General features: G+C 52.7%; 1 protein-coding gene across 1 annotated transcript in view; it reads left to right on the top strand.

Annotated features, from left to right (window-relative positions):
* The first annotated feature begins 252 nt into the window (after positions 1 to 252).
* Positions 253 to 12,811, top strand: part of TMEM184B (transmembrane protein 184B) — a 50,258-nt gene continuing 37,699 nt past the window's right edge. Inside the window, exon 1 of the mRNA XM_082636580.1 lies at positions 253 to 374. The gene's annotated coding sequence lies outside the window, so the exon portion shown is untranslated. The remainder of the gene's footprint in view (positions 375 to 12,811) is intronic.

The raw sequence follows: 12,811 nt of genomic DNA, 5'->3' as shown, positions 1-12,811 counted from the left end.
GCTTGGAGCCCAAGACTCTGTCCCTGCACCCCAAGAAGCTCACTGGTGGGCAGGGTTGGGGGTGGGATGCAGGTTGGGGAGGCGACTCTTGACTGGTTTACGATCGGCTGGAGGAGAGCCGGGATCACTCCCAGCACCTGGGGTTTGGGACGGCGGCTCCTTTAAGGCCGGGAGGGTGATCTCAGCCTCGCGTTCGCCGCCCCGCCCTCCCCGGCGGCGCGCTCGGTGCGCAGGCGCGCCGCGGCGGCACTCCGCTGGGCCCGGGACGAGCCGGCGGCGGCGAGATACTAGGGCTGTGGTGCCGTCAGCCTGCCTCGCTCTCGCAGTCCGGCTGCCGCACGTCGCCCGCACACACGCCGCCATGGGCTCCTGAGGTACCCTACCCACCGGCCCTGCGCTGGAGGCCCCGAGGGGGGCGGCCGAGGGCTTCAGGGGGCGGCGGGGCTGCCCCGTTCTGGAGAGGCCCGCTCGGGGGGCGCCCCGCGGGTCGCATTGCCCGCGGGTCCCCGGGCGGGGAGCGGACGAAGGTGGCCGGCCTGGCGGGGAGGGAGGAGGCGTCTGCGGCCTCGCCCGTCTCGCCCTGCGCTCTCTCCCCACCTTGCGATGTCGCGGGCCGCCCGTGGGTGTGCGCTGCCCCCTCCTCGCCAGCGTGGCGGGGCCCGCGCTTGGAGTGTAATCGGACCTGCCCGTGGGGGTGGCCGGGAGAGAGGGGAAGCGGATGGACAGGCCCTTTGCAAGTGGGATGGTGTGCGCCCGGTGGGTGTGCTGGCGCCTGGCACAGCCTAGTGAGTGGAGGAGTCAGCCTTGCCCTGTACGGGTAGCTGTGATCTGGGCTGGTGGCTAGCCTGGCGAGGCCTCTGGGGATGCGTGCATGAAGGTGTACACGCGTTGCATACAGGTCAGCAGTTTGGAGGGGCACCGGCAGGAACCTGGGGCTCCAAGGATATGTGCTTGGAAAAGGACCACAGAGACTGGTTTAGGGTGTGTGCATCCATCCCAGACATTTCCTCTGTGGGCACACTGCTTGGGTCTAGTGCTAGTTGACTCCAGGCCAAGGCAAGGAGATGGGGTTCAGAGGTGGGTGTGAGTATCTGTTTCCAACCCGTATCCCCTCTGGGGTTGTGCAAGGCCAGACATTACACACCCACACACGCACACACCCACACCCAGGGCACTGTGGGGCAAAGCAGGTGTTTGCACGTCTGATACCTGCGTGTGAGGAGAAGGTCATGTATTATTTATCTGACTGCTGGGTGCTTTATGTAAGGAAAGAAGCAGCAATCTGTGCCCTGGAGAGGCCCTTGTGCTGTGGAGGTAGCCAGGCAAATAAGCTCACGCACCTGCAAAGGCGGCGCAGGTCTCAGAGGTGTGACTCCTGCACAGCTTACGTGTGCAGCGTCCCTTCCTATCTTCCTTCCTTTTCAGTGTGCTTGGTGGGCCCCCTAGGCTCTGCACATCGGGACATCTTGCTGGAGGGTGCCGTGTGTATCAGAGCTGGGACCGTGGGGTGGGAAGGCCCCAGCCGTCAGGTCTGTGTGCCCATTTTATTAGGCTCTGAACAGAAACACATGATGCCCCTGGGATCCAGGACCTCTCAGGTCGGTCGGGGAATCAAACTTAGAATCAAGTAGTCACAATGATGTGAAAAATATAAAACAATAGAGGGAATGCAGAGTGGGTTCAGTGCTGGAGGAGGGGAAACGTGGCCAGCAGAAAAGGTTCCAACATGGGGTGGAGGGGGCGAGGGGAGCTGAGCTGAAACTGGAAGGATGACTAGCATTCCTCTGATGCTTTGGTGCTTTCCATGTAAATTTCCCCAGTTAATTCTCTCGGAGGCTGTGCGTGTACAGAACTGTTTGTTATCCCTCTTTACAAATGAGGAAACTGAGACCCAGAGGGAGCACATGACTCCTTGTCCATGTATGTGGCAGGCCTGCATGGAGTCATCCATGAACCAGGACCTCTCTTGCCGCTAGGTGTGCTGCCTTGTAACTTACTGAGCATCTACTACATGCCAGGTACTCTGCTAGGGGCACAGGGGTCTAAAGATGAATGGAACCTGGTGCCCGGCCTCTAAGGGCTTCCAGTCTGCTGGGGCGATGGACATAGACAGTGACCCCAATCCAGACACAAGGCCCGCATAGCCAGTGTGCATGGAGAAGTCACCATCAATTCCCCCCAAGAATTGGCCACAGGCAACCTGGCTCCTTTGTGCAGCCTTTGGGATTCTGGATGTGTTTTAAGTTGCTCCCATGTGGTAGTGGGTTACACCAGGAACCCCTTCTAAAGGCTTCCAAGTGGGTGGGAAGAAGAGCTTCAGGGCAGAATGGGTGCAAGTGATCTTGTCCTAGTTCACTGGTGTTGGCCGAGTTCTGTGGAGCTCGGGCTTCTGTCTGGAGGCTGTTTTCTCCTCCTCTGCCTTTGAGGTTTTGCTCCTGGTTTCTGGCGGACCGGCCGAGCTCTCTTCCCCAAGAGGGGCTCCATGCTATTTCCAGTCCCTCCTGTGCTCATTTCTCCCTGTGAATTCCCTGGAGTGGGAAGGCAGAGTATGGTCCTTTATTGTTTTGAAACCCAGTAACTGTGAATACCCTTCTCACTCTGCTGGGCCTTGAGACTGGGGATTTGGCGTGTGAGTTGTGGAAGGCCAGCTGCCGGGCCCTGGGAGAACTCGGGGGGGGGGTCTACCACTGGACCTTCACAGGCAGTGAACACTTGCTGAAGACCTACTGTGTGCCCAGCACCGTGCTGAGTCGTGGGCTGTGTCTTTTAAGAGGCCGTGGTTGGCTGAGGCTGTCCACCGTGTAACAGATATGCGACAGAGGGTGCTCTGCTTGTGGTGGAAACAGAGGGCCCTAGTGGGGCCGGAGGACAACAGGAACAACAGCTCGTTCATTAAGCACTTACTGTGTGCCAGGCACAGTTCAAAGTGCTTTCATGAACGACTGAGTTTCATCCTCCCACCGCAGTGAGGTGGGAACAGTTACCTTCACGTTTTGCAGAGGAGGCAGCCTAGGAGGATAAAGCCGTGCTGGGCGGTGGAGCTGACCTTGGAGCCCACGCTCTTCCCCCACTAACGCTGGGGTGTGCCCGACATCATCGTAGAAGCGAAACCTCCTGCACCTTGAAGGACGACAGGGAGTCCTCTGCCTGTGGAGGGAGAGGGCATTCTAGGCAGAGGAAGCCCCCCTGGGCAGAGGTGCGGAGGCCTGAAACACCTCACCCAGACATGGCTATGGTGGGCCCAGGGCATGAAGACCTTTGAAGGCCCCACTGAGGAGTTTGAGCTTGACCCCAGTGTGGTCACCAGGGAGCCCTGAAGTTTTCAAAAAGGAAGCGACAGCCTCAGCCGCGTGTTCCGGGACAGTGTGCCCGCGTCTCCTTCTTCCTTCATTCCTGCAGGTAACTCCAAGGAGACTGGGCCTTTCCCTCCTTTGCTTTCCCTCGGGTCACTGGCATCCTTTTCGGTCCCTGCTGCCTTTCGCTTCTATTCTTCCAGCAGCTTCTGGTCCTGACAGCCCTGTGTGACTCAGGACGGGGCTCTGGAGCTCACTGCTGTAATGGTGGCTCTACCCTGGCCTCCATGGCTGGCGGTGGGGTGGCCCCCTGAACTGGAACCGGGTTCTTCCTGGCTCTCCCGGGTCTGGCAGGTCCTCGCTGACCTCTCACACTGTGGCTCTGGACAGGGTGGGCGGCTCCTTTCCCCCATCTTCCATCCTCCAGGCCCCCATGCTCATCAGTGCTATAAATACAGGCAAAGGGGGGTGGGGACGTAGTGGGAAGTGGGGCGCGGAGAGCCAGGCTTAACTGCCAGATCTCATGTGTGGGTTCACTGAGGGGATGCCTGTCCTCCCTGCCTGCTTTGCTGGGTGTTGAGCGGCCAGCTGAACGCCCCAGTTTGTCCCTCCCTCCAAGGCTGAAAGGCTAGGGGTCTTCGCACAGGATGTCTGCTGAAGCACAGCTGAGGGGGGTCCACTTTGGCTGTGGGAGCCCATGGGTGTAGGACGTGAGGGGAGGAATCGGGGAAAACTTCTGAATTGGGTGCCTGGGGAGAGGAGGCTGAGAATTCAGGAAGGGGACAAAAATGGTCACTGGGAGCACAGGTAAAAGAAGCACCCCTTTGGCCACCGGGGAGAGAGGGAGGTAAGCTGAGCCTTCTGGAGAAAGAATTGGGAGCTGCGGCTCTCTTATTAGCTCCGTGGCCTTGGACAAGTTGCTTACCAGGTTCTGATTCCCATTCTTTAAGAATAGCGGGAGATGATGCAATTTCCTTCATTTGTAAAAGAGGAGTAATAATAGTGCAGCCATCATATGGCTCTAACGCTCTGATGTCTGCATGGAGCTCAGCACAGCATTTGGCTGTACATGGTACGTGCTCAGTAAACACTGGCTTTTATTGTTACCTTACAGGCTGTTTAATTTATTCAAGAAAGAGGTGTTGCACGCCTGTATGCCAGTGCAGGGAGCTGAGTCCAGCTGGGGAGAGCCATTCCGGTTGTCATAGGTGCTCTGAGGGAACATTGAGGCATTCCCGCCTGGGCAGGCACTTCTCTGACCAGGTGACATTTACGCTGTCACCATGTATAAGGAAGCACGTTCCAGGCAGAGGGAACAGCATGTGCAAAGCAAAGGTCTGAGTTGTTTGTCTGCAAAATTTTTTGGCATTGGGGCTCAGCACGTAGTAGGCCCTCAGTAAATGGGCTTCCCTGGTGGCGCAGTGGTTGAGAGTCCGCCTGCCGATGCAGGGGACACAGGTTCGTGCCCCTGTCCGGGAGGATCCCACATGCCGCGGAGCGGCTGGGCCCGTGAGCCATGGCCGCTGAGCCTGCGCGTCCGGAGCCTGTGCTCCGCAACGGGAGAGGCCACAACAGTGAGAGGCCCACGTACCGCAAAAAAAAGTAAATGTTAATTGAATGTGATCTTCTTGGCCTCAAAGAGGACAGGAAGGGGAAGAAGTAGAGTGTGAGGGGCCCTGGAGGGAAGATTTGGATGGTCCCCAAGTTTCGGATTATCTTATGTTCCCTGCCCATTTTGTCTACCTCTGCCGAGTGGCATGTGGTGCAGGTACCTTAATGCAGTGCAGCTAAGCTGCCAGTGTTCTCATCAGGGACTCGTGCTAGGCCCCTGCTTTGTCAAAGTCCTGGGAGGGGCGGTGCTGGAATTAGGCTGCGTTTGTTCACATTCCTGTTTGCTGCTGTTTTAGTGCATCTGAAACCCTATGCTTGGCCAGAACTTAGAAGGATGACATGGGGCCTCTGTCTGGTTGGTTGTATTTCCAGTCTTGGGTTAATGGTGGCTCAGTGTCTGGCACGATGCTTTGCACAGAGTAGGTGCTGAAATCGCTTTGCCTAACAAACCAACAGTTGGATGGGTTAGTATCATTGCCACACAGGATAAAGCTGGAATTATTCTTGAGAAGTGATAGGTCAGAACAGGATTGTTTATTAGAACTGAGTTATATCAGGAGCTGACAGGTACATTAAACAGCCTTGGGTGTGTTCAAGGACAGGCTCCGTCCAATGGTCTGGAGGTCTCAGGCCTGGGCTGAGAGGCAGGAAGCCCCACAGTCACCTCCTTTTCCTTCTCCTCTGGGGCGGAAACCAGAGAGGGAAGATCCCACCCAGAAAACTTTTGTTCCTAACCTACATCACTTCCAGTTCTACCATGTTTTTAAAAAGTCACACACGACAAAATGAGTATTTCATGGAAGGTTTGCAGTGTTTCAGCCTGTGAAAAACAATGGGGTTCTCTGCTTTTGAAAATAGTACTTGTTGATTATAGTAAATTTGGAACCCAGAAAAGATTGGAGGATAAGAATAGAAATCACCCCAAATTTCTGATAACCAAGAAATAATCACTGTTGAAGAGTGGGCATATTTTCCTTCTTGGCATCATCTTGCATTAGCTTATTGTTCACATGACACCGAGTTGCAAGCGTTTACCCATGACATGAAAGTTAGCCGTAGATATGAAAGAATCAGAGAAGTTCTAAAACAGAGCCCCTTGGTGCTTTATTTCAAGGTCTGTAGGAAAGACGAGGTGTCCACCCTTTTTGCTGGCTGGCACCATGGTGTGAGGAGCCGGCGGGGCACTGCACAGAGTCAGAGAACCTGGTGATGACCTTGGGCCAGTCACTTGCCCTCCAGTGGGGTTATTCATCCTCCTCTGCCCACCTCCTGGCTGCCACAGGGCTCAGATGAGGTCCCAGGTTGGAGGTTTCTGTCTTGGAGGGAGAACCGGTCTTCACCGGCAAGTGAAGATGGATAGAGAAGGGGGGTGGGGTGGTGTGTGTGTGTGTGTGTGTCTGGTTTTCCAACCTGCAGTCTGTTTTGTGATCCCCCTGAGGACTTCAGTATCCTTGTTCGGGAGCCACGATCTGAGGACCCTTTAGCTTCAGGCAATGGGTGGTCCCAGGATGGCTGTCCCCGGCCCTCACCTCAACGAAGCCGGTGGAATGAGACCTCTGGAAGTACATCTGCCGCCCTGAAAGTGATTTTCAGATAAGACAGCCTCCCCACCCTGGGAGAAGTGTGTGGAGTTTGGTGCCTTTATTTTTCTCCTGCTACAACCCCTGTGGGCAGCCTGCACCCAGGGAGGCCCTGTCCTGTTGGCAGGTGGCTGAGCACCTCCACTCTGCTGGGTGGGGCTGTTTCCCAAAGCCCTCTGGGTTATCTCTTACAGGAAAGCTCCAGGGGAAAAATAACTAACCCCACGGCTGCTGCTGCTGTAGCCACTGGCAGAGGCTCCTGGTCTCCATCTCTAGCAGCCGTGTTTTTTTTTTTTTTGCGGTATGCAGGCCTCTCACTGTTGTGGCCTCTCCCGTTGCGGAGCACAGGCTCTGGACGCGCAGGCTCAGCGGCCATGGCTCACGGGCCCAGCCACTCCACGGCATGTGGGATCTTCCCGGACCGGGGCACGAACCCGTGTCCCCTGCATCGTCAGGCGGACTCTCAACCACTGCGCCACCAGGGAAGCCCCAGCCGTGTTTTTTGTTCTGTCTGGAATGAACAGAGAACCTGGGATTCCATCAGCTGTCATTTCGGGTGCCTGCAGGCACAACGATAGGTGTTGGTGAACGGATGTGTGTGAGGAAATTAATATAATTAATGTTAACATACTACTTAGTACTAGTGTTACTCTTTTTTTTTCTTGTTTTTAATCTAGTTTTTAAAAATTTTTATTGGAGTATAGTCGCTTTACAATGTTGTGTTCATTTCTACTGTACAGCAAAGTGAATCAGCCATACGTATACATATATCCCCTCTTTTTTGGATTTCCTTCCCATTTAGGTCACCACAGAGCATTGAGTAGAGTTTCCTGTGCTATACAGTAGGTTCTCATTAGTTATTTATTTTATACATAGTATCAATAGTGTATATACGTCAGTACTAATCTCCCAATTCATCCCACTCCACCCCACCCCTTCCCCCTCGGTATCCATACATTTGTTCTCTACGTCTGTGTCTCTATTTCTGCTTTTTTTTTTTTTAATTTATTTATTTTTGGCTGTGTTGGGTCTTTGTTACTGCACATGAGCTTTCTCTAGTTGCGGCGAGCGGGGGCTACTCTTCCTTGCAGTATGCGGGCTTCTCATTGCGGTGGCTTCTCTTGTTGTGGAGCCCGGGCTCTAGGCGCGTGGGCTCAGTAGTTGTGGTGCATGGGCTCTAGAGTGCAGGCTCAGTAGTTGGGGCCCACAGGCTTAGTTGCTCTGCGGCATGTGGGATCTTCCCGAACCAGGGGTTGAACCCATGTTCCCTGCATTGGCAAACGGATTCTTAACCACTGTGCCACCAGGGAAGTCCTCTGCTTTGTAAATAAGATATCTGTTTTTTCAGATTCCACGTATATGCATTAATATATGATATTTGTTTTTCTCTTTCTGACTTATTTCACTCTGTTTGACAGTCTGTCCGTCCATCCACGTCTCTACAAATGACCCAATTTCGTTCCTTTTTATGGCTGAGTAAGATTCCATTGTATATGTACCACATCTTCTTTATCCATTCCTCTGTTGATGGACATTTAGGTTGCTTCCATGTCCTGTCTATTGTAAATAGTGCTGCAGTGAATGTTGGGGTGCATATGTCTTTTTGAATTATGGTTTTCTCTGGGTATATGCCCAGTAGTGGGATTGCTGGGTCACATGTTAGTTCTGTTTTTAGGTTTTTAAGGAACCTCTGTACTGTTCTCCATAGAGGGTGTATCAGTTTACATTCCCACCAACAATGCATGAGGGTTCCCTTTTCTCCACACTCTCTCCAGCATTTATTGTTTGTAGATCTTGTGATGATGGCCATTCTGACCGGTGTGAGGTGATATCTCATTGTAGTTTTGATTTGCATTTCTCTAATAATTAGTGATGTTGAGCATTTTTTCATGTGTTTTTTGGCCATCTGTATGTCTTCTTTAGAGAAATGTCTATGTCTTTTGCCCATTTTTGATTGGGTTGTTTGGTTTTTTTTTGGTATTGAGCTGCATGAGCTGTTTGTATATTTTGGAGATTAATCCTCTGTCAGTTGCTTTGTTTGCAAATATTTTCTCCCATTCTGAGGGTTGTATTTCGTCTTGTTTATCATTTCTTTTGCTGTGCAAAAGCTTTGAAGTTTCATTAGGTCCCATGTGTTTATTTTTGTTTTTATTCTCATTACTCTAGGAGGTGGGTCAAAAAAGATCTTGCTGTGATTAGTACTAATATTACTAATCCTCACTGGAATTGGTGTAGGGCTTTGCAGTTTGCAAGTTGCTTTTCACATATATCATCTCATTTAATCCTCCCAATGGCCCTGGCACCTTGGAATTATTGTGCCTACTTTGTAGGTGGATAGACTGAGGCTCAGAGGGGTGAACTTGCCTAAGATCCTGTGGAAGGAAGCAGCCAGGTTTTTTATTTCGAATCCTGTGCCCTTACTGCTCTGAGTGACCCCTTCAGCACAGCCATGGCCCCCAGAGAGCCTGCATTCCCACTGGGAAGGCCAGCAGGTGGAACTGCTGCTTAGACTTGGAAAGAGCGTTCATAGAGGATCCGGTCGAAGCTGTGGGGGCCCCAGGAGACAGCAGTCTGCTCTGCCTGCCGGTGGGCGGGGGGCCCAGGCTCCCTGGGGAAGGGCAGTTGAGCTGGGGGCTCTGATGGACGGTGGAGGTGGGCAGGTGGAGATGCAGGGGAGGGCTTTCCAGGTAGCAGGACCACCTGGAGCACAGATACAGGCAGGTGAGTGGAGGAGTGGAGGGAGTGAGCTCTCCCAGAGCAGTTGGCGTCAAGGCCTCACCTCCCGGCAGAGAAGTACATCTCTACATGTTTGTCAGTAGGTTTTAAACAAATAGGGTGTGTGAAAAATCTAGATTTAGCAAAACAGTACGTACTTGCTTTACAAAGAAAGCTTGATGCAGTGGGCAGTGGTTAGAAAAATGTTAATAGCGATAACCTCAGTGCATTTAAGTAGGATTTGACTTAGAGGCGTTCCTGGCTGTCCAGTCTGTTGGAGCAGAGCACGGGCTGGGAAACGGGGAGGCTGGCAAGGGTGCTGCCTCTCACATGCTGGCTTTGCTTTGCCAAGAGGTGTCTCCCACTTGGTTGGGGGCGGAAGACCATTTCTTCCATTTGCAGTTCTCAGTAGATGAGCCAGATTTGTGAGGGTGGCAGGAAGCCCTGCCCTGTCCGCTGCATTTACCCAGCTGTCCTCACTCACAGGGAGGACACTAGGTATCCAGAGGCCCTCCTCCATCCTCTGCCAGCCACTGCTTGATGAGTGAGGTTTAGGTGGCCATTGCTGTTACGTAACAGGTCCGTGATGGACACAGCAGTAAATGTCGTGGAGCCTGAGTGTGTCTCGCATGGCTGTGGTGTCCCTACAGCTCACGCATGGGAAGTGGCCAGAGGTGCTTGTCACTCGTTCAGGATAGCTAGACTGGAAGCACCCCACCGTCTCGGGCTCTGCACTTCCACCTGTCCCCGCCAGACCTGCTTCTGGTGCACGCTCTGTGGCCTGCCTGCTCTTAACCTGGCGCCTTTGCCCAGGGAAACCAATTAGGGCCGGGTGTCGTGGTGACTCCAGTCATCTCCCACACTCTCCCCTGCCCTGGGACCAGGGCACCAGAGCCTGTCCGTTCTGGGAACGGCCAAGGGGCTGAACGGGTCTGGCCCTCCACTCACAGGTGAGGAAATGCGAGTCCATGGACCAGGACACTGGGCGAGTTGGGGCTGATTTGGGTCCAGAGCCATCTCCCGACCCGGTGCTCTCTCTGTCTCTACTGTGTCTTCATCTGGGCATCCTTGGAAGTACATGTCAGTATTTTCCCCAATAATTAGGCTTATTTTTTGGATGAGCAATTAAGATGTATCCTGCCTCTCTAGCAACATTTTCAAAATTACAGATCCTTGAAGGCTTTCACCCAGCAGTTTCGCTTCTAGGAATTTATCCTACAGATGAGTTACCACGTGTGCAAGGTTAGTCATGGCTGCCTCATTTTTAATAGCAAAAGGTTGGAGGCAACCTGAAAGTCCATCAGCAGGGGCCAGGAACAAATTATGGTCCATCCAAACCATGGACTACTGTGCAGCCATAAAAAATAAGATGGAGACTCCATGCACGGATACAGAACAACCACCAAGATAGATTGCTGTGAAGGTAGCGGGTACAGGATGTATGTCTGGTGTGCTTCCATCTGCGTGAAAGTGAAGGGAAATAGAAAGTGCATTTGCTTATGTATGTGCTCAGGGTCTCTGGGGATTCACACAAAGTTGGTGACTGCAGTGCCTCTGGGATGGTGGCTGGTGCCGGGAGACTGTTCACTGGAGACCCTTCGTACGCTTTGAGTGCCGATTCATGTGAATATGTGACTTTTTCAAAAAATTAAAATGAATACAATTAAATAAACAAGAACCATAAGAAATGTATCCTCACCCTCTTGCCCAATGCAGGAAGGTCAAGGCTACCCCCTCAAGGACCAGCCATCCTCATTCAGGCCCCTGACCATCAGCTAATCAAGAATGCAAGCTTGGGTCTCATGAAGGGGACCAGGTATTTCTTGGGAAATCCGACCCCTGGCCCCAGCCCTGGAGAAATGTAACCACCTCCCTCTGGCCCCTCTGAATCACCGCTGTTGTCTGGCTTGTCATGTAAATCCCTGCTCTGATATGCTTATTTCCCCTGAAACCTTCAGGGGCTTCCCCACTGGCACATAAAGACCCTGTCCCAGGCCCTGTTTACTGGGTCCCCTGTTGTTGAGCCACACTTGACTGGTCGCTCTTTTCTCCACGTGCCTCCGCCTTCCCACCTCCGTGCCTTTGCTCATGCTGTTCCCTCTGCCTGCTTGCCTTTCCCTCTCTGGCAGTCTCCACGTGCCCAAATCCTCTCTGCCTCTCAAGGCCCAGCTCAGTTTCCACCTCTTTCGGCCTTCTGACCTCCCCTGCTTCTTTATCTGTTCCTCTCCATTGGCACTTAAGCCTTTTACATTGTGTCCTGGGTGTCTGATTCCCCACTGGGCTGTGGGCTCCTTTAGGGCAAAGTCCACATCACAGCCCCTGTTTTGTTAGATGTTTGCCGAGTGGGTGAATGGTGGCTGCTCTCTTCGTGGTGGGATCGGGAACCATGGGGGGCGGGGCCCGTTTCATATCTGTGAACCGTGGTGCCTGGCACAGGGCAGGCCCACCCTGCAACAGGGATAACAAGTCTTATGCCCCAGTGCTTTGTGTGCATTCTTTCCCTCATCCTCACAAGGACCCATGAAGTGCTGTGGTTCAACTTTGGTTCCCCCGTAGCATGAAGAAGCAAAGCAAACATCTTGTCCAGGTCACACAGTTAGAAATAAGATTTGGACACAGGTCTGGCTGCCTCCAAAACTCCTGCATTTGATCAGTTTATTCTACCACTTCCCCTGACTCATGAGTAATACTGATCCCTTGGCCCACTCTCATTAACTGCCCCACTGGCCACAGGCAATCTTATATTGTTATTTGAGTGTATTTTCTTCCCCACTGGACTGTAAGCTCTTAAGCGGTTAGAGTCTTGCCAGAGATACCCTTTGGACTTAGCACATAGAAGGTGCTTGAAAGTGTATGTTTATTAACCTACTCCAGTAAAATACACAACTAGATGTACAGCGCGATGGATTTTTACCTCTGTAAATACCCGTGTAAACCACTGTCCAGATCAAGCTGCGGAACATTCCCAGCCTCTCCCTGGGGGCTCCCTGGGGCCTCCTCCATCCAGGTCATGAACCTCTGAGGTAACCACTGTTCACACCTCATCACTACTGACTGTTTTTGACCTTGCAAATAGAATCATATAGGAAAACCTGTCGTGAGAGTCACCCAGGTTGTGTAGAGCAGTCCTTGCTCACTGTGCCATGGAAGTCCACGCTGTTTAAATATACAGTTGACCCTTGAACAGCATGGCTTTGAACTGTGTGTGTCCACTTACACACGGCTGTTTTCAATAAATACATACTGTGCTACACGATCCACAGTCGGTTGAATCCGAGGATGTGGAACCGCGGATACAAAGGGCCGACTGTAAGTTACGTGTGGATATTTGAGGGTCAGCGCCCCTGACCGATTGTTGTTCAAGGTTCAGCCGTCACTGTTCATTCTGAGGATAGGCATTTGGGTTGTGTCCAGGCTTTTTCTGTTATAAACAGGCCTGCAGTGAAGTTTCTTGTTTTTGTCTGTGTGGCACACATGGACTCCTGTGGGGTGTGTACCTGGGGTGGAACACTGACTCGCCCGACTCAGTACACGTTGGCATGGATGAAGTTCAGGCTAGGATTTCTCACTGGGCTGGAGCTGGGCTTCTTTTTTTTTTTTGAATTTTTGAAT

The sequence above is a fragment of the Mesoplodon mirus genome (genome assembly GCF_964341445.2).
Source record: "Mesoplodon mirus genome assembly, chromosome: 11".
Classification (NCBI taxonomy): domain Eukaryota; kingdom Metazoa; phylum Chordata; class Mammalia; order Artiodactyla; family Ziphiidae; genus Mesoplodon; species Mesoplodon mirus.
The sequence above is the reverse complement of the archived record's forward strand: the minus strand, read 5'-3'. Positions and strand labels throughout refer to the sequence as shown.